Raw genomic sequence first — 22,032 nt, 5'->3', positions numbered from 1 at the left:
AAAAAAGAACAACTCCACAAATTTGTCAAAGTGACAATAACTTTCATTGATTTATTTAGAGCTATAAGTATTTCCAGAAGCACCTCTCTTCTGGATGAATCAAGAAGATTCCCATATGAATCCCACCACATGAATTAAAATACCCAGTAATACGCAATACAGGAAAGACAGCTTATACAATTCAGCCCATAAATATTCAGCAGTCATCATGAGGAAAAAGAAGCTGAAAGATGTTCATCTCAACCCAGTCTTCCCAGTGAGCTTTGAGAAGCTTTGAAAGTTAAAAAGACAGACTAAAAAAATCTCTAGAAAATGCACTGAAACACCTTCCGGAGTATGAAAATCAAGGATAGCGCATAGAGAAAAGCATTCAAAAGGCCTTTTCAGCATGATACCTATCTATATGTTCTGCGGTGAATGAGATGATGATCACAAAGAATATTCAAAGTCATTCACCTAAATGGCCAACATGATGCTCCTGAATGAGTGCATAGTCACAGAGAGGAGCTTATATTTAAGGTATGCCTTAAATTTAAGCTATACTCTTGGTGCAAGGGAGAAAGTGATCCTTAATGGGGATCAGTCAGATATTTTTATCGTCTGTTTTAGGCAGTCTCTTACACACAGAAGGTAATTAGAAATTTAAATGCCAAGAATTTCCTACCTTAGAAGCAAAAAAGAACAGTTTTCTTCTGATCTCAAGTAACCATCACTAAGAAGAGAAAATTTATGATTTTGTTGGTTCTTCCTGCAATCCATTTCAGTGGTAATTCTGAGTAATCAAATTGTGAGTCATCTTTTCTGATGAAAACTGATGACGCTTTCTCTCAACAAATTCTCACCTATCAGTGGACAAAACAGAAGAAAAATGCATTAGAAAGCAGCACCAAATCAGTTAGACCCCTTTTTAAGCAGCCCAATTCTAAGATCAGCTAATCTTATATGTTTTGGAGGAAGAGCTTTAACTTTAATAATGTGAAATGAATAGAAAATATATTATATTTCATAATATTTGGTTTGGATTCCAAGGTCTCATAATTTTGTTTTGTAGCAGAAATAGTAAGTCACAGCTTGAACCAGTGATTGAGCACCTGGGGGGAAGGCAGGGCCAATGCACAGGATCTCAGTTGCAAGCAATGCCCGAGTGACCAGAGGGGGTGGAGCCAGGATCCACACCTTCCCAGACCTAATTTAAGGGTTGGCAGTAGAGACAAGTATATCTTGCTGAAGATTGTTACCTACCTGAAGCCTTCTAAAGGTCAGCAACTTCTTTTCTTTATATATGCATCTATAGCTGTTATGTTTGAGCACATCTTCCTTGCTCCAGCCTAAGACTTTGCTGTCATTGTTCTGCATTCCATTATGTTATAGTTTACATCCTCATGTAATTATGGGAGTTTCTTTTCATTACCCTTATCTATATCTCAAACTTCCTTAGATTCTGCTAAGGAATCAGAAAAGGAGCACTCAGCTCTCTGTTGCTCTATAGCACTAGTTTTGGCAGTTTCAGGACAGTTTTTCTACCTTCAGGTGAAAGTGAGCACAGATCATGCTTCCTTTCATTGCTATGAGCAGTTGTGATGAGGTTGTCGCACCAGGCAAAAGGAAAACTTGGAGAGCAACCATGGTATTTGACAGCTTATCTGATAATTTGCAATTGTATGCGTACAGTTCTTGCTTTGAGCAAATTGTCAGTTTTTCTCTGCCTACCGGCTTCCCATTGCATCAAAATCCAAGCAAATATTTCATGTTTCTTATTACTACACATCACAAAAAGGTGCAGGAATATTCTCCACAGAAAGTAACTCAACCAGTGCAACAATAACTTTCTATCTGCTTTAATGTGATCTATTACTTTTCCCTGATTTTCTTATATATATACATACATATGAGAAGCTTAAATCAAAGGGATTATATCAATGAATACTGTCAAATCAGTGGAGAAGAACTAATATTAAAGTTATGATGAAATAAAAGAAACAATGCTCTGAGGCATCCTATCTAAAAAGCTACAGCAGGAGGTAAAAGAAGAAAAGTCAAAGCCAGATATGTTATCCTCATAGAAAGAAGGCACTGGTATTTATATTCCTCCACAGTTTCTTCTTGAAGAGAAGGATTAGCTTTCTGTTAACATCAGAATTTAGTGCATTCCTGGCTTAATGCGAAAGTTCCTGAAGGAATGTATTTAAAAGAAATCTGTGGCGTTGTGGGGAAAAAAAATCTTTTGAAATTTCCTTAGCACTTTGCAGCCCTGCCCAAGCCGTAGTTCTTGAAAGATCATAGCAGTTTTTTTACTAACACAAATTTACTTGTTCATTTTCTTCCATAAATATAAAATGCAATACAGTCTATACTTCTGGCATAATTCCAAGGGTGAATTTGTCTGTCTCTTTCAGATTGTATTTGCTCCTATTTAATTTTGCTTGTATGCAGATATCTGTAGAAATGATATCATCAATCCACTTGTATCACTCATGTTATATAAGTAAATAAAGTAGGTCAATGGTCAGATAAGTTTGAGCCAAAAAAAAAAAAAAAGGTATATACCATCTTTTTCTCCCTCATTTCCTTTCCAATCCTTGGAAGGAAATCAAAATTCAATATTGTGCTGATGGGGACATGAATAATGTATAAAGAGACACTTCAAACAGTGTATAAATTCTGAGTCACAAAATGTCTAACAAGGCTAAACCAAAAGCTTTGTAAAAGCTACAGAAGAACCAATTGGTTGAGCGCCATCCTATCTCAAGAACAAACAAGACAGGATTTCTTAGCAAAAATGACATATTACCTCAGTAAATAAAAAGATAATATTAAAGACTGTGAATTTAAACAAAACAAAAAAAATCTCTAAATTAAGTTCATACAATCAAAGACATTCTCAAACATCAATCTTTTGTGTTGAGAGATTCAGTATAGTCCCAATAATAAGGCAAAATGTATTGATGGGTAAAACTCCAGTAATGTATAAAGTCTGAGTTTATGTAAATTTCTATGGTCTCTTCTGCACCTTGTATACTTTCTCTCCCTTTTTTTCCCTAACTGAAATATCTGCTGAATTTCCAGCACCATTCTTTACTGCATTGCTCATCTTGGTCTTTGAATGGTTCTTGATCAAAAATAATCTTGAAGAGTCTCACAGAGTTGTTACAGAAGAAATAGCCTCTCTCAGTATGAAGCATGAAGAGAAGAAGCAACACTTAGAAAAATGAATCAAATCTCATAAATAGACATTGACATAGTATAAGCATAGTTACTTTCTCCAAAACATCTTCCTCACATAATTTTAATATATTGAGTAATAGACATTTACTCAACACTGTATAGAGAACAGAGGCCCTTCCTTCTCTTTAGCTCTGTACTCACTTCTACTGACAAACATGAATATTGCATAATGCTGCACATTCAGAGTCATGGATGAGTGGATGTATATTTTATCTGCAGCCTTTCAAAATTCTATGCTTTAAATCCCTTCACCCATGCATACATGAATGGGCAGATAAGCATTTAAGGAATAATATATAAGAAGTAATATAATTATCCACCAAAATACCTCTTTGTCTTTCTTTGTTTTTGAAATAGTGAATGGGTATGCTCCAAATATAAAAAATTATGTTTCATGAAAAATGGTAGACCATTTCTTTTGTTCAACATGTAGGTGACATTCATACTTTACCATTACAGCTTTTCATTAGAATTCTTGAATCTGACTGCACTGTTCCCTGTGAATTAGAGTTGCAGTGTGAGATGGACACTTAGGCAGCGGTACAGGGACTGTGAACCTGACCTTGAGCCTGCTTTCTGCAGAGCTTAGATTTACTTCCACAGGAGTGAATGAGAATGTATAGAGCTGGAGAGAGTAAGAAATATTTTTTTAAAAAAAGGAAGGAAAAATATTACCCCCCCCGTGAAGCACTTGTGTACATCCCACATACTCATACACATATATAAATTGATTAGAACTACTGGGCTAGTTTAAGGACTAGTCATGTTCACTGCTACATGGCTAATAGCAACTTACCATCTGGATGAAGGCAAGGCCAAGGAAAAATATGCTATTGCATAACATTCCAATATCTCTGTCTGAAGGCTATGCCTGAAGGCAGAATGCAGAATTACGAAAATAAATATAGATGATATTGTAAATACTGTGGACCTTCACAAGATATCACTCAAGGGAAACAGCCAGAAGAAAAAATCAGTAATGTGAGATGCAGAATATGTTCTGAGGATGAAGGAAGTCAACAAATCAGGAATCTACATAGTAATAACAGTGAGCAAGATTGAACATCCTCAAAGAATTGTATCATCACATTCACAGAGCTGTCATTGAGGATCAGGAGCTGTTTCCTTTATAAACAGTGTCACTCGCTATTTCACTATTCAGCTGTTTTCAGTCATTGTAGGCTGAAACTTGGCATTCACATAACCAGCTCAAATGCAAATCTGTCTCTAAAAATGACTTAAATGGGTCAGGCCAAATTTAGTACTGAAACAGTAAAAAATAATAATTTAGGTATGGTTATATGTGGACTGACAGTAGTGATAACGCTGCTATCCAAAAGAAGGTTTGAAACTTTATATTTTGAAAGCCAAAAAGTGCAGAAGACACAAAATTTCTACACACAAAATTTCTACATCACAATGTAAACTAACCAAAAAAGAGGAAAACAAGCACTTTTTCTTTCCCCATGCAGTAAAAATAATTCTACAGCTTACATCAAAATTGACATTAAACTGCACCATTTTCCTATGTAAAGCAGTTCCCTAAACCCATAGGATTATGGAACAAATGGAGCTGCATGAGACCTCTTGGGTTCAGCTCCCTCTCAGAGCAGGGCCAACCTCGTGCTCAGTGAAGGAGCTCTTCTCCAGGGAGTGCAGTGCTTAGAAACAGATATGGTATTTAATATAACGAAACTGAGCCTGAAGAAAGAAAACAACTCAAGACCAGCCTTTGAGCAGACTTGGTTTTGTCAGTTAAGAGGTCCATTCCAATAAAACAGGCTCTGAGCTCCCAGTGCTTCAGCACCTGTATTTTATAGCAACTTCAGTCTGCTGTTGATTTCCAAAACATCCAAGCCTAGCACCTACGCCTTCTCTCATTTACATCAAGATAAATTTATATTTGACACAGTGCAGTTATGATTCCAACAAAAGCATGTGAGAGCAGAATAAATTTCAGTTGTTTCCCTTTCCTTTCAGTTCAATTCTAGTTAAGTCCCTATTCACTAAACTCCAGCATTCCCCTATGTGCTTTTGAAAAGCGCTTGTGCAGGATAACAAAAGAAAGTTATTGTCAAGATTTCTTACAAGATTCTCAGCTCTTTTTCCTTCTTGTTTTCAATTCCTTGCTGTCTGAAAGTAACAAGCTCCTGAAAATATTTACCAAATAGGGAATAGCATTTGATTCAGATCTTCAGAGAGAGATTAATTCTGGAACTATTATTTATAGTAAATCAAATTTAGCACATTTAAAGAGTCATCCTTTTAACTGCAAATTCCTGCATCCATGACTCTTTCTCACCATGTTTTAAAGTACTTTGTAACATGGAGAGGAAGATAAGGGTTTCTTTTCATTACTCCAGTAATTATTGAAAGCACCTAGTACAGAACTTACTTCACCCCATAGCCCTCTGATTCCCAGTGCTCTTCAAGTCATGAAAGAAAAAAAAAAAAAAAAAGGTATCATATTTTTAAAAAATATAAGCAGTAAACAAGCAGAAAATGCTAACATGTATGAATAGACCCCATGCATCTGTGAATATGGAGGTTTGTTTCTCCAGTGACAGACCCTGTGACTAATGACTACCATGATTAATTGCTCATTTTCAGCCAAGCACAAAATTGGAGTCGTAATTTGTTACAACGGAATAGTCCCATAGAGTAGTTTTAATAACTGCTAAAGGAAAAGAGTATGTTTGTCATCACTCAAGGCATCAGCCAAACAGAATAATATAGAGATTGAAAGGCAAACAGATTTTCAGACTGGGTTATTGTCCTTTCACCAGTATCACCCACATATATCGATTGATGTCATACCTTGATACATTGATAGCATGGTCATTGTTGCCCATGTGTTTATTAGTTTCTATCATCTTATTAATACATCAGTGTCAATACAAGTTGGGATTTTAAAAGTCATGCCCTGATAGTAAAACTTTTATTCAAACTCTAACCTTGAATATTGATACCATGCATTCCATTTCAGAAACTGAATTCTATTTAGCTCTGTTGTGAGCTATCTAATTCTGGCTCACCCGTGCTTTAAGAAATGGGTGCAAACAGTGTCAGTAGTAATATTTTGCATTCATTTCTCTGATGTGTTTTCAGCATGTCTACTCAAGCACGTAGCCATAGCAAGGCAAAATCTGGAAGGATCAGGGCAATAATTACTTTCCAGATAGCCTCTGAAGACAAATGATTTTTGCACAATTCAGAAAACATAATTGTGGATGGACCAAATTAAATAACAAAATCTCATATTATTACACCATTTTCAGTAGGGGAAAACACTTGCTTAAAGGTAATTTTTTTCCATCAATTCCAGCAGTTCTTAGGTTTTCCTTTCCTCGTAATAAAAACTCCTCTATTTTAATGAGTGAACATTACCTTCCCTGACCCCAAGCCATTACACTGGAAAGCATGAAATATACTTGAAAGAAGAAAGCTAGCACTTCGGCCTTATTTCCAGACTGTTTTCTGGCTGACATTAATCCTAAGGCTTTGCATTCATCTCAGAGTCACATTCTCAATGTTTATTCAGACCATGTCCCTTGGCTCTGGTTGTTCACTTTTTTCTTCTCTGTAGCATATTCTATTTCTTCTGCTTGTCCCAGACAAATAAATTCTCTTAAAAAACATTGAACAGTAGTTAAAAACATCCAATGTATGTAAGTGGTTATGGATGCTTATGTTGAAGTTGGAGGCTGCTAACAGTTTGGTTTAATAGATTCAAAAGAAGCCTGACAGTTTCCTATGTTTATCAACAATGTTATATTTTCTTCAATGAAGGCTAACTGAACTGATAATTGATACTCATACACAAAATATGTTATAAAAATGAACCTATTTGTTCAGTGGTCTGGATGCTTTAGAAACTGATGACTTTACTACAATTTTTAAACTCTTTGTCTAATGGTAGACAATTAGTCATCCCAACATTTTTTTAAATCACGCTTCAATGAAGCCAAAGTATATAATGACAAAACGTACAATTGTACTATATTTTCATTAAAGACTTAAGGAAAAGCACTGGAAAGTTATGGGAAATTTTAAAAATCTGTTTTTCTAGAGAATGATTTAAGAATGCATTTTGTACATCTTATGAAGGATTAAACAAAATGTTGTTTCGCAAAAAATAAATAGCGGTGATTTACCCAGTGCTGCAGAACACTACTGCTAATTTCTACTGGCTTTCTATTCCTGTTTACTTTTTTTTTTTTTTTTTTTTTTTTTTCTTTTCTGTAGGCTGTGTAGCTGATAAATTGCTTCAAATTAAGTTGCAAATCCAGACAGGTTTCAGCTCTGTGTTTGCAGCTTTTTTGATGTTGGATACAAATGAAGCGTTGGACATTTTGTCTATGAGTGGGAGCTAAGAACAACAGTTCTAGACAAGTGCAAGAGTGGAATTCGAAATTCAGCTCTAGGATATCCTCATATCTATCTATGACATTCTTCAAGGGTGATGCTCTGAAATAAGTGGATTGGCTATGGAAAAATGAGCCAGAAGTTGGTCGTTTCCTGTTTCATAAATTGCCAGAGACTTCACTAACAATATTTCAACAGAACAGTGCTGCTTACATTAACACGAACTTTGTCTCACGTTGCAGTGGCAGAATTTTTTGGGAGACTGCAGCATCCCAGAATCATAGAATACTGAGTGTCTCATAACACCGTGGCCTTTCTGCAGATGAATGTAGTCTGCTAAGGTCTGTGAATGTTAAGGTGTAAAAGGCTTTCTGGCATTCTCCAAGTCGGTTACAAGGAAGCAATAAGTTTTAGCTGGGTCTCCTAGGAGTTGGATCTTAAAGTTTCTAGTCTGTTGGGTGACTGTTGTATTGAGAGGAGTTAGTTTCATTTATATTCAGTGATGTCAATCACTAAAAGTAAACTCTATTCGTTTTGTTCCAAATTTAAACTTCGTACACCCTAAGTGTGAGTTTACAGTGGTGTGTTAATTGACATGCAGCATTTTAAGCTATGCTCTAGGTAAAATAAATTGCAAAAGCAAGTGTTGTGCAGAGTAAAACTAATAGTGCACAGATTTGAAGATTTGCTTATCTAAAACACAAAAGCCAACTTCTGCTACATCAATTTCATCATTTATTGAGATCAGCATTACTGAAGATTTATATAGGTATGTCTAGGAACAAAATCTGTCCCTTGGTTTCTCACATCAATTAGTGAAAAGTCAATAGAAGAAATTTCTTACCTATTCCACTGGTTTCCAGATTACATTTACGTAAATGCCAAGCATCCAATTCATTTTGTCACTACCTGTAAAATATCTGCACAAAGCTCTGGAGAGTAGAAATCCATCACAGTATTTTGTCACCACAAAATTTAACACTCTGTGATGTGCTTTCCTTACTAAGATAATATTTTTGCATTCTATTTGTTTCAGAGAACAAACAGGAAGAATATTTGTCTTTACTCTCACTAATTTGCTTGTAACATGTCTAAATTTGATGAAGTAGCATAATCCCATTTCCAGAATGTTGGGATGTTAGGAAATACCTTTTCTCCAAGAGAGGTCAGGTGAGAGGTGCTGGAAGAGGCTTCCCAGAGCAGTGGCAGAGTCACTGATCCTAAAGGTGTTCAAGAAATATGTAGATGTGGTACTAAGGGACATGGTATAGTACCAAATATTGGTGATAGGTGGACAATTGGACTGGATGATCTTGGAGGTCTTTTCCAACCTTGGCAATTCTATGATTCTATAAGTCATGAGTAAAATCTGTCCATATCAGCCTTCCTTCGTTATTCTCTATTTCAATTAAATGGGAATTCTACCTAGACTTCAAATTAGAGTGTCTGTCCCTTTTAAGACTCTTTTTTCTTCAAAGAGAATTCTACATCTTTGCCTCAGTCACTCACTCACATATATGAGGGATGGGGTAAGTTCTGGTCCTGATCAGCTGCATGAGCATTTTGAGGACAGATGGTTACTCAGTAAAAGCAGTACATTCTCCAGAATCAAATTAATTAAAAAACAAAAACACTATTTTAGGCAAGAATGTTCTTTTAACTATCTCAAGAAAAAACTGATCTTCCATGGCAAACAAAATATTTACTAATGCTTGAACAACAACAAAGTGTTTCATCTTGTTTCAGACATTTATTAGCTCACTTATTTTCAGACTGATATTTTTTTACCTTTTCTAATAGCTGGAAGGAGAAGAAAACAAGACAGCACAGTTCTATAGTGAGTTTTTTTTTCCCCCCCTCCATTTTCTTCAGGCTATTATGAGAGAGAAAACACTGACCTCAGTGAATCAAGATCCTATCTGATTCCCCATGATTCTTAGTGTCTTTTCCCTACTATTAGAGCTGAGAAACAATTTAAAAAAAAGAAAAAAAAAAAAAAAAAAAAATAGTGGAAGAAACATAACAAACATAACTCCACTATATTTGAGAAAGAACCTGAAAAGGACCAGAAAAGGGAGGCAGGGTTTTATCTCTGCATGTGGAATGACTTTCCTTGGTCTACAGAAGTTAATACTTGCTGTAACCTTGCTAATGGGGTACCTCCTGTGAAGGAGTTGTGGGAGCCTCAGGAGCCAACGTGACTGTGGAAGACTAGTGCTGAGGCAAAGATAATGTACCCATAAGGTCCCAAGAGACAGGTATTCCTTTAACCAAAGTAACAAGATCTTTTCTCCTTCAAGATGCACTTAACTAAAGTTGATGTTATCTAACTTCATGCTGAGAAAGGGCATACACAAAGTCATGGAAAAAGAGCAACAAAAGCCGAAGTTAAAATACTTAAACCTACATTCAACAGTCTTTTCAGATACTACTGACTGATTGTCTAAAGTTTAGTCATCCAGAGTTCATAATCAAAATGATGTCCTTCATGTGAGGTGAGCGTGACTTCACTCCTGCTTTATTAAATCCTACAAATATACTTTTTAGCAGATATATCAATATTTCTTTTTTTTCTTTTCTTGTTATAATCTCTACAGGTATTTGAGTCCACAGCATATTGATTATGACAATCAGGAAAGAATAAAACTGCCTGCATCTTTATTGCTAAAATGAACTTTATGAGCCCTCTTTATGTAGTCTTCTAGTCAGAGAACTATCTCAAGTGATTCAGTAGCATGTGCTAATAATTGAATGAGGACTGTGAGTAGATGAATAAATGAGATGAGAAATGTTAGAACTGGAGTAAGTGTTTGTAGGCCATGCTTCTACCAAAGCTCCCAAATCCTCCTTTATTACAGATGCACTTTCCAGGATCACAATTTTGTGAATAGGCATATGCTTAGTGGTCTTAAATATATGGTTATCTATGACCTTCTTCATGGCTTTTCCACTATGCCTATCAGGAGGCACTTATTACCAAAGCATCTCTCATTCTCTTATCTTTTATGAAAGGCTGGAGCAAATGCTATACAACTTCAATAATGTCTTTCCACACCAAAAGTTCTGTGACTGCTTCTAGTTATTTAAGTCGCAATTACAATGTGATCCTGCCACTTGGGAGTTTGCTATTCCCAGAAATGCTGCCCAGTGAAATATAACAAGTTCTGAAATAATTATTCTGAAGTGTTTGTCCTATTCATTCAATTCTCTCACAAATAGAAATAAATTCTTAATACAGATACAGGAAAAGATAGCCAAACTACAAGACAAATGTGGAATTACTTCAAGGAGGATCCATGCTCTTACTAGAAGTAAAAAGAGATGTGTGAAGACACTGATGTATATACATAACTAGATATTGTGATGTAGTAACTAAAGATTGTTACTAAAGATTGTTAACTAAAGATATAAAAAGACGCAGAATGGGTGTTTGCGGAACTTGACCATGAGATCTGTCTCTATTCTGAGTTCTCATGATGCTATGCAAAAATGATACATGGGAAGCCATGTAAATACTATACCAGAGAGAAAACAGAGGGTGAACTCTGTAATGTGAAAATCTTCAACACAGCAATCTAGAGTTTAGGTTTCTACCATAATCAATAGGAGGAAACAGGTAATTGCAGAAAATAATTCAAACTGTCACTCCTACAGAAGACCAGATCTGTCATACTCTGGAAATGACGCAGGCATGTTACAGCCTTCCAGAGTTAGGTGAGATAAATTCCACCTACTTGGGTTGCAATATATCCTCGGGAACTAAAACAGCCTTTCGTGGCAAAGACTTCTAGGAACAGTAAAGATAACCAAGAGTGTAAGTGTGTCCTCGGACTGCAGTTGAATCCTTACCAGAAGGCAGTTATTTAGCGATGGCCTGATCTACATCTTCAGTTTTTTATTTGTAAATGCCTGTTTAATGTTTTCATGAGCTCTGATTGGCTATATTTAAATTTAAGTAAATAGCTCTTAATGCAACCGTGATCCTCATATCCCTGGCTATGCATGAGTAATAAACATGCACAAAAAAGAGTATGTGTAATAAATGATGGAGTTGAGGCTTTCTAACCAGTGTACGTAAAAAGCATAATTTCACTGCCAAAATACAAACAAAGAGAAAAAAGAGCAGGAAAAGGCCATTTCCATCCTTCTGTGGAATACAGGCCAATCTAATTGCAAATAAATTTAACTAAAAACAAAAATTATTTCAGGTTCTGTCTTTTGAGTGCCATAGTGCACAATTACCTTATCTCTACCATTAGTATCTATGAATAAAACTCAGCAAAATGATTTCCAAAAAAATAACTAAAGATATGAACATAGGCTACAGATTGTCTATGCTCTACATCACAGAATAAGAAATGCACTTTCCTATCTAAGATATCCCCATTTTTCAGGAGTGCCCAAACCTATAGATTCCCAAAGATCTGACTTGACTTCAAAAACAGTAGTTAGTATTCAAGATGTGGGACTAAAACTTAGTTGCTTTATTCACATCTCTAATCTCACTGCAAATGCAGGCCAGGTTTTCTTTTTATTGTCTCTGGCAAAATTTTACTGCAAGTTAATTGGCTTTCGTTCAGATGTACACATTAACCAGGTCATAGCCTACCCCAGTGGGAGTGTTGAAAAGATTAGAGCAAGCAACATCTTTGTAATATGAACATATCTCTGTTAGTTTTGTTAGTTTTTTCTTCTTAAAGTTAAGAAGATAATATTATTTGGTAATGAAGGTAAAGAAACTGCAAGCTATGTGACATTGCTTATCCCATTTAATTTATTCTGTTTCAATCTTTCAGGGAAACGTTTCTTATAGTGAAGAAAACAATGTACCTGTTGGCTTTCACAGAATCACAGTCACACAATCTCAGGGGTTGGAAGAGACCTCTGGAGATCATCCCGTCTAACCCCCTGCCAAAGCAGGTTTCCTACTGCAGGTTGCAAAGGAAAGCATCTCCATGGGTTTTGAATATCTACAGAGGAGGAGACTCCACAACCTTTCTGAGCAACTTGTTTCAGTGCTCTGTCACCTTCAAAGTAAAGATCTTTCCCATGCTCAGGTGGAACTACCTGTGTTTCAGTTTGTACCCCTTGGGCATTGCTGAAAAGAGCCTGGTCCCATACACTTGACTTCTAGCCATTAAGTATTTATAAGCATTGATAAGATCCCCCCTCAGTCTTCTCCAGGCTAAACAGTCCCAAGTCTTACAGCCTTTCCTCATGAGGGAGGTTCTTCATGCATCTAGTTATCTTTGTAGCCCTCTGTTAGACTCTTTCTAGAAATTACTTTCTTGAACAGAGGATCCTAGAAATGGATTCAGTACTCCAGATGAGGCCTCACCAGGGCAGATTAGAGGGGGAGGATCACCTCCTTCAGCCTGCTGGCCACACACTTTTAAATGCCCCCCAGGATCCCATTGGACTTGGCCACCAGGTTACACTGCTGGCTCACGGCCAACCTGTTGTCCACCAGCACACCAGATCCTTCTCTACAGAGCCCCTTTCCAGCAGGTCAACTGCTAAGCTGTTACTCCTCTCCAGGTTTAGGACTTTACACTTGCCCTTGTTGACCCTCATAAAATTCCTCTCCACCCAAATATCCAGCTTTCCCAGGTCTCTGCTGAGAATATCTTCCAATTTGGGCAAAAAATTGGATTTTTCCTGTATATCTAAGTCATTCTGAAAATTCAGCTTACTTCTGTCAGAGTAGAAAAGAAGCTTAGCAAGTTGTGGGTTTTTTTATTACATAATTTGATGCCTTTAAAGCTACAAAATTGATTGCGAATGATTAGTGGAATATCAGGCATTTGATTGATATACTTCAACACAGCAACACTGCCATTCAAAATCAAAGTAGAGATATAATATATAATCAATAATAAAATGATAGTAGTCAAATACTTCTAAATAGTTATGAATTACATTCAGTAAGCAATGTCCTGTGGTCTGAGTGCCTAAGTGTCATTAACTACAGAGATCATGTTCTAATTTTGAATATGACTTCTTTCTGTATCTTTTTAGGATTTAGTACCTACAGTTCACTGTTAAATTGCTTTCAGAGTTTTATCGGTGTTATAAAATATTCTTTGCTATGTTTCTCATGAAGAATAACAAAACAAACAAACAAAAAAACCCACAAATGTGACTGATGAGAAAATATATGAGAAAATATATATCGATCCTGGCACTTGGTCCAGAGCATGGCACATTTCAAATAAGTCTACATTTCATATTTGTGCTGCTCTCAGCCTGAGAAGGGTTTATTTCCTGTCTCAAGTAAGAAAACCACCTATGCTGCTTAGCAACAGTATTAGAGTATCTAAGATACACTCTTGACTTTACCCTGACTTCCTTCCTCCAGAGAGAAACTGTAAAGAACTGTCAGAAACAAGATGACTGTAATCTTCTGGCAACCCAAGGCTTCCTCCATCAGAATCTTGATGTGTTTTCTGACTTTCTATTTGTTGCCAAAATGTGCCATTAAGTCTTGGACAAATCTGACTCTCAAATCTGAGTTGATCTTGTATCATATCACTCTGAAGGTCACAGCCCTGAAGCATGGAGATTTAAGGGCCTTCACAGTTCGAGTTGTGACAATTTGTGTTAACAGTATTGAAATGCTATTGGTAATGGATAAGTATTCTGTGTTACCTTGTGGTCTTCTCTCAGTGAAAATCAGATGTCCATTGTAGAGTAAAACCTGATTGCAGGTCGTGGAGGAAGGGAAATGGCATGGGGAAAGAAAAAAAAAAAAAAAAAAAACAGGTCAAAAATGTGGGTTAATCTCTTTTTGACAGCATATAAAAATTATACTGTAATAGTTTCCATTTATTAAATGCTAAGTTAATCCCTTAATAATGTAGGGCAAAGACACCTATCAAGCTGCACGAGTATGTAAGTATGTAGTGAGTACTGGTCTGAGACAACCCTTCTCTTAAAAAGAAAATATACAATCATTGCCTTATTCTCCTGACTGATAGACTGTGTTTTCATGAAGATTGCTGCAAATCATCTTATTATTAATTATGATTATGCTTTGATTGCATTGTTCTAGTGTCTCACCAGACAAGTGAGGAATTCCCCGAACTGACATAGTCATTGTACATTTTATGTAATGAAAAGACAGCCCTGCTTCCCAGCAGCCTGAGGATATGCTGGGGAGCAGCAGGTGCATACAAGAAACAGATGGGGAAATGGGGAAATGATTACATTTGTAGAATATCTGCTAACTAGTTCTGCTTGCTGTGACTGTAGCTCATCGTGGCTGAGCAGTTCAGCTCTTTCATCACTTCATGCATGTTCTGGCCCTGTGTGGAGGAGGCAAAATGTCCACAATTCCTCCCTTTCAGCAATCTTCATATCACCAGAACTCTCTGATGTCAGAACTTGCAATGAGCAATGCAGACAAAAAGCACAAGCATCTCTCTCCTCATTGAAAAATCCTTGCACAGAGCTGCAAAAAATGCTGGTATCACATTTATTTTTGCACATCTACAATTTTAAATTACCAACAGTAAAAATTTCTTTAGCAGTTACTGCCCTGGAAGAAAAAAAAAAAAAAAGACAGCAGGAACCATATGTTACGGGTATATTCTAATGTTCACCTCCTACAACAAGTGCTTTGCCATGTAAGTAACTTGTTTTTAATATCACTTATAATAGAAACATTTTCCAACCTTCCATCCCTTATATGTTGTCATTATCTCATAGACAAATGTGCTCCTGCTGACTCAAGATACTATTTCTAGGGCTTGAAGACAGAATTAGTTATTTTATAAACTCATCTTAGAAAATACTTACTCATTTCTGCCAGTATATTTGTTGTAGACCTTCAAATTGTCAGCAAAAATGTTCAGACAATAAGGAGATAGTAATCATGAAATGGCTGTACACAGAAATGTCATTGCAATTATAAGATCAAGTTGTTTTGGGATGGACCCCAGTTGAAAGAGCTTACATGGTAGAGCAAGGGATTAGGTAAAAGGGGAACAACATTAGAAAATATATGTTTATTGCAGTGATTTGGGGGAAGTACTGCACTGATCTTTCCTTCCCAGACAATAGTTTGTGAAGTATTCATGACTAGCCTTCATACGTTTTTTATGTCCACAAATAATAACACAAAAGTACATGTGTTTGCAGCTGTCTAGTAGCAGCAAACCAAAAGTGAAAGCAAATAAAATGGCTGAATGGTTCCTACTTCTTTTTAAGCCAACTGAGAAGTCATGCACGGAACATTTAAAAGCAATTGAGTGACATATGCCCTGAGCATGGTTCATAACCAGAGGGTCCAAACATCACAGACTTCCTGCAACATGTCACAACTGACTCAGGAGCATTTAACATTCTCTCCTCTAGTTTCAGGCTTTTTGCAAGACGCAACTCTATAAATATGTACATTTTTAATTGGCAAGTTTCATTAATGTCTCAAAAATAAAAATAAAAATTTATTCACAGAGATTGTCAGGAAGAACTGACTGTCAGTGAGAAGTGAGATTAACAAGCAGTTTCTCTAAAAATTGTTCATCTTACATCTTACATCATCTTACCCTTTACCTTTCAGTCACCAGATCTCATAGCTGTGAGATCCTTCACCCTGACAAATGTTCCCAGAAATGTGTATCTCTGCTGTAATTAATTTTGAAAGAAGAGCAGACATGCAAATTGCCATTCACTCTCAGTGGATTTTCTAGACTCAGGTTTGCTGAGCAATGAAAGGTTGCCTCTGATTCTACCATGTATCAAATAAGCCAGATGAATTTAATAAACAATAAAGAAGCTGTTTCTTGTAGGCCTATAAGGATTTCAAACATAAATTTTCGCAGTAAAAATGATTTCTTATAACTCATTCACAGTGCTACTTTGCACTGGTTGTCAAATCATTGTTAATCGTAACAGAGTCTCTGTCATTAATCAAATCAGAATCTCCACTGATAAAGGAAACGTACTAACAGAAAAAATGTATATGGGGCTCACATGGGGCAGAGCATACACTATGAGACCAGTGCTCAGGCTGAGCGTGATGCTCTTACAACTTCTTAAGCTATTGAATAAGATGAGGCTATGAAGTCCAGAAACAAAGACTCAGTAAACCTTGGCATGCAGCACAGTATACTTGGGAAGCACACGTACAAAATGTACATCAGCTCTTATTTTTATAATTGTAATAAATTAGCTAAGGCTAAATTTAAAATTAAAACATGCTTTCAGTCTAGAGCCATTGTTATGACTGGAAGCCATTCTGCTCAGTAGCAGGATGTAGATTGAGACGGAAATGACCCTTCAAGTCTTCTGTTACTCTGTGTCTGAGAAATTGTGAAGATAAATCACTGAGGAAAACCTGTCTGTGCAGTACGTCTCTCTCTTATGCTTTTAATAGCACTTGTCTAAGAATCTTTTTTCATCTTGTGCCCAGTCTGCAAGTATATCTAATAAGGGCCTGCTCTCTGTTTTGTTTTGTAAGGTCTCTCTCTACCCTGGGTCTCTACTCATGTCCATGGCTGGATTACATAGACCCTGCAATATTTTCTGTAAGTACACCAAGTACTTCAGGTTGTCCTTTGAATCATTTTTGGACCTTGGGCCTGCTGAGAGCTGAGATATATTAACTTGGCTACACATCTCCTGGATTAGAGCTGACATATTCAGCCAGCCTGGAGTGGAACTTATTCAAGTGGATATACTCAAATTGATGGTGTGGTTGTACTGAAGCATTTTCCAAGAAGGACCATGTGAAGGTTATCATCTTATGCACAAACAATATAAAGAAAACAACTATAAGCTTAAAAAAGAGGAGAGGAGAGGAGAGGAGAGGAGAGGAGAGGAGAGGAGAGGAGAGGAGAGGAGAGGAGAGGAGAGGAGAGGAGAGGAGAGGAGAGGAGAGGAGAGGAGAGGAGAGGAGAGGAGAGGAGAGGAGAGGAGAGGAGAGGAGAGGAGAGGAGAGGAGAGGAGAGGAGAGGAGAGGAGAGGAGAGGAGAGGAGAGGAGAGGAGAGGAGAGGAGAGGAGAGGAGAGGAGAGGAGAGGAGAGGAGAAACCCAGGTCTAATGGCTTTTCTGCAATTCCTAATAAATATTTAAGTTCACCACAGTTTGATGATAAATATCATCATGCATTAAGTTATAGAAAGGTAAGGCTTATTCTGAAACTGCCAGCAGTGCTCAGTAGTGCTCAAACACTACAGAGTAACAGATTAACTCAAGCAACTAGTAAATCAGACTAATAGGAAAGCTGTCTTTTGCAACCATTCCACTTCTGGGAACACACAATCCATGTCAATTAAAAATAAAATAAATGTTTCATTAAAGCTCCCAATGTATTTCTTAAAGAACAAGAAGAATTTGTAGGATGCATAAGGATATGTAACTCAGCCTGGTAACTTTCTCTAAGGGATTCAGCCTGCCTTTGTAGGCTTACAAAGTCCTTACCATGCAGAGTCAATTATGACTGCATTGCTTGCTACTGCATAACGTGTTCAGCAGCTTTTCATCCAAGAACATATTTCTATTTTTCCAGGATTTGGACTCACCTACATCAAATTTTGGAAGGAGCAATTTGAAAACTGTGAATGTGATGATAGCCTAATCACTCAAAACTTTAGCAATGAAAATATGGAAAAGCTGTTGTATAAAAAGATAGCTAAATAGAATGGTTTAGTTTGACAGAAATAGAAAATGTGACTCAGATACGGAAAAGAGCTCTTTGCCCTTTAAAAACTCGCTCTTGTTTTCCCTCTAACACAGGAGCTTTTCAGGGAGAGTCTGATGATGCTGCATTATTGATGTGATACAGGTCTCTGGTGGAAACAGATGTGATATGTTTGGATTTCTCTGATAGTCTGGGCTGAACACAAAGCAAATTATCGAATGTTGGAAGGCTCAGGTTCAGTGAGAGTGTTCAAAGCAGACTTTTATAAGTTCTTAAATAATAAATCTTAAATTTCAAGCCTGTTGCATAACCAAAAGTTATATATGTACTAAAAGAAATGTGTCCCAAGTGATTCTGTAGACAGACTGCAACTGAGATCAAAATGCACATGTACAGATTTAGGATTTGTTTGTTCTCAAATCAGGCACTGATAGTTGGGGGTAAACAATGTGCACTAGCAGTCTGGATGAAAATTCATAGAACTACAGAATCAGCGAGGCTGGAATATGTAAAACTTAAATGAATATTCATAATCTCTCCTACAATTTTGTCACCCTGTGTTGGATCTTAAAAAAAAAAAAACAAAACCAAAAACAAAACATCACCATTTCGAACCATAACAATTATATTTATTACTTGATAGTTCCTGGCAGGTTGTTACACAAAACATGCAAAAAGAGGTCAAGCAGAGGTAGAAGAGGGCTGTTTTAGCCTAGGCAAAGCACACTTCAGCTTCAGTAGTTATCCAAGACTACTTAAAAAAGGTGGGTTCCATTCATCCACCCCAGCAAATCACACAATACACGTCTGTAGGAAGCCCAAGTTTCACAGGTCAAGTTTTCAGTACATTTTGAGATACCTGCCTAAGATTTCCCTTCCCAGCTCACAGTGAACCTCTAAGAAGGCTCTACTAAAGCATTGAACTGCAGTCTCTTGTAATAAATAAGACAAGCAGTATGATGGGATGTGCTAGATTATATCTCACTTGTGCGACAGCTTAATGTGGCTTCCATTTAATCAAAATTTCCATAAAGATGCTCAGATCAGAATACTGTTTCCTGGTCTCTGCCGAAAATGTGAGATCCACAGTGACCATGTTGACACATCTCAGCTCTGACTTCCATCTTCCTTCAGAAGAAGCTTCTTGGCTGTCTTCCTCATAATTCCTGCAAACTCAAGGGAAAAAAATATCTTGATCTTGCTGCATGTGCCATTCTTCCTTTTAAATCCTCTCTACTGTCATTTGAGATCTGTGCTCAAGATGAGCATTTTTTAAATAGGTTCAAAGACAACTGGCTGTGAGGGCACAGGGACAACATTGATGGAAGATTCCCTGGACATTCAAGAAATGGGTAGCTGTTGTACTAAGGAACATGGTTTAGTGGGGAAATGCTGGTGGTAGATGGCCAGGTGGACAGGATGCTCTTGCAGGTCTTTTCCAGCCTTGGTGGTACCATGATTCTATGATTTCACACAGCTGGTGAGCTCCTAAATCGGAGAGCTGGGAGAGGATGAGTGCCACCTGGTGAAGCAAGCCCTCGGGCAGCCTGGGAGAGGTCCACAATGCCAAATGATAGGCTAAAAGGAAGGGACAGGAAGAGACGCTACACCTCTCCCATGGCCAGCTGCTTGATGGACCAGAAAAACAACCATAGCTGAGCACAAGCAAGGACACGCACTCCAAGCCTGTGCTTGGGAGTGCCACCTTCCTCTCACAAGGCGTGAGGGGCGGCTGTGGGGCAGGCACAAGAAGGAGTTGCACATCTCCAACCTCCCACAAGGAGCACGGTCAGCCGCCCAAAGCAAAGGGACACAGAGTGCCCCGAACAGAACCCGACCCCACCGACTCAGCACGCACGACATGGCGGGCCGAAGCAGGGCAGGGCGTGGCGGCCGGGGCGGGGCGGGGCCGGGCGGTCGGGGGCAGACCGTGTGAGGGCAGGGCCGCGGCGGGCCGGCGCAGGTGCGCAGGTGGCGGGGCGGCGGTGGCCGTCCTGCAGCCATTTCCCTGTGTCACGGCTCCGTTTCTTAGCAACGGCTCCGAGTCCGGCCGCTAGTCGCGGCAGCCGCGCACCGCCCTAAGCGGCAGAGACGGCGGCTCCGCCGGGCGGGCGCTGCCGAGGGGCGGCCCCGCGGCGGGAAGGATGCGGCACGGCGCGGGGGCAGCGCTCCCGCCGAGCAACCTGAGGCGGCCGGCGGCGGCGGGGCCGTGGGAGAGCCCAGTGCTCGGCCCAGCCCCGCCGCCCGCCCGCCCGGGGCCGTGAGGGGCGGTGAGGCGGCGGCGGGGCGGGCGCCGCGCGGGGATGCCCGCTCGGGCCGGAAAGTTTCTTCCCCGCTGTGGCTCGGCCGCGGACCTCTCGCCGGTCTTTCTCGGTAAGTGGGTGCGGAGCCTTCGGCGGCGCCGCTGCCATTTTGCGCGGTGTTCGGGAGACCCCGGCCCCTGCCGCCGGGAGCAGCGCCCAGCAGCCTGGCCGCCTGGCTCCCGAAGACCGCTTATTCGCTCCGCGAGCGGTACCTGAGGAGCGGGCGCGAAGCCCGGATTCTCTCCTCTTCGGTTCCCCGTCCGTCCGTCTGTCAGAACAGCGTGAGAACTGCGCCCCGGGGCGCCCGCTGTCTGCGCACCGCCATCGGCTCGTGCATTCGCTCCGCAGCCTTCGGAAGTGTCCCCGAGTCTCTGCGTTGTTTTCTTCTGTTGCCGTCGCTGGTGCTCTCGTTGGCGGTCCCCTCCTTCACGTGCTCTGCGCTCCTTTCTAAACGGGAAAAACTCAGTGCCGGGCGGTACTGTCTCAGGAAGGCAGCTCCGAAATGATTGCCATCTGTTTTCGTCGTTGTGGAGGAGACCGGCTCCTATCGGGGGGGCAGGAGAAGGAATGAGATCGGCGAGCGGCGATTACAGCAAATCCTGCCCCGGTAATTACACTTCTGCACTGACAAATTTCTTTTTTTGTTGTTGTTGTTTTTAAAGTAAGTAGTTTGGTGATAGAGACTTCTCGTTCCTGTCCTTTGTTTTGAGTACGCCGTAGCTCAGAGAGTAATTTAACAACGTCCTCGCTGGCAGCAAAAAAATCGAACAGAGTAAATTGGGCACAGAATCCTCCCCTACATGTAAAATCTGGGAATAGAGGAGGGGAGAAATGAGATTTAAACGCTAAACAGGGAAAGGACGAGAAGTATTTTTTTTTTTTTCTAGGCGCTTGCTTAATTGTCTTTCAGTGCAATGAATTAAACTTTATAAACCAGATTATATTCAGTGCTGTCATCTTTTTGTTCCCTCGAAAAAATAAAGCTAAACCGTCCCAAACTGGACTGTTAGCAAGGGGGGGGAAGCCTTCTTCTTGGAAGTGTGAGGGGTAGAGAGTCCAGGAAAAAAAAAATATCACAGCAGCACAGGAATTGTTCCTACATGGTGCATTTTGTGGCTTCAGTCACTGGAACACGCAGATGAGTCCTGACAGTCAGTGAAATAAAAGCTATAAATGATAGCTGTTCAGTCACTTGCCAGTTTCTCTACAAGCAATCCTTGCCTTTTCCCCAGGTGATTTGCAGGGGTTTGCTCCTCCTTTAATAAGATGTGACATGCTACCTACCAGCCACCATCTCCCCTCTCTGGAGGTGGGGGGATGTGGCCGTGGTTGCATAACAGTTGCCCTGAACATCACACATGTTCCCAAAGCAGGAGGCTGTCCAGCTGACACTCCCTGACCACAGGCAAGTGATTATTTTTTTTTTTTTTTTTTTTTTAATATTGCAGATAGAATTCTAAGGAAGTGAAAGAAACTTTCATGGGATACTGCTTTCTA

The sequence above is a fragment of the Tetrao urogallus genome (genome assembly GCF_951394365.1).
Source record: "Tetrao urogallus genome assembly, chromosome: 3".
NCBI classification, from domain to species: domain Eukaryota; kingdom Metazoa; phylum Chordata; class Aves; order Galliformes; family Phasianidae; genus Tetrao; species Tetrao urogallus.
The sequence above is the reverse complement of the archived record's forward strand: the minus strand, read 5'-3'. Positions refer to the sequence as shown.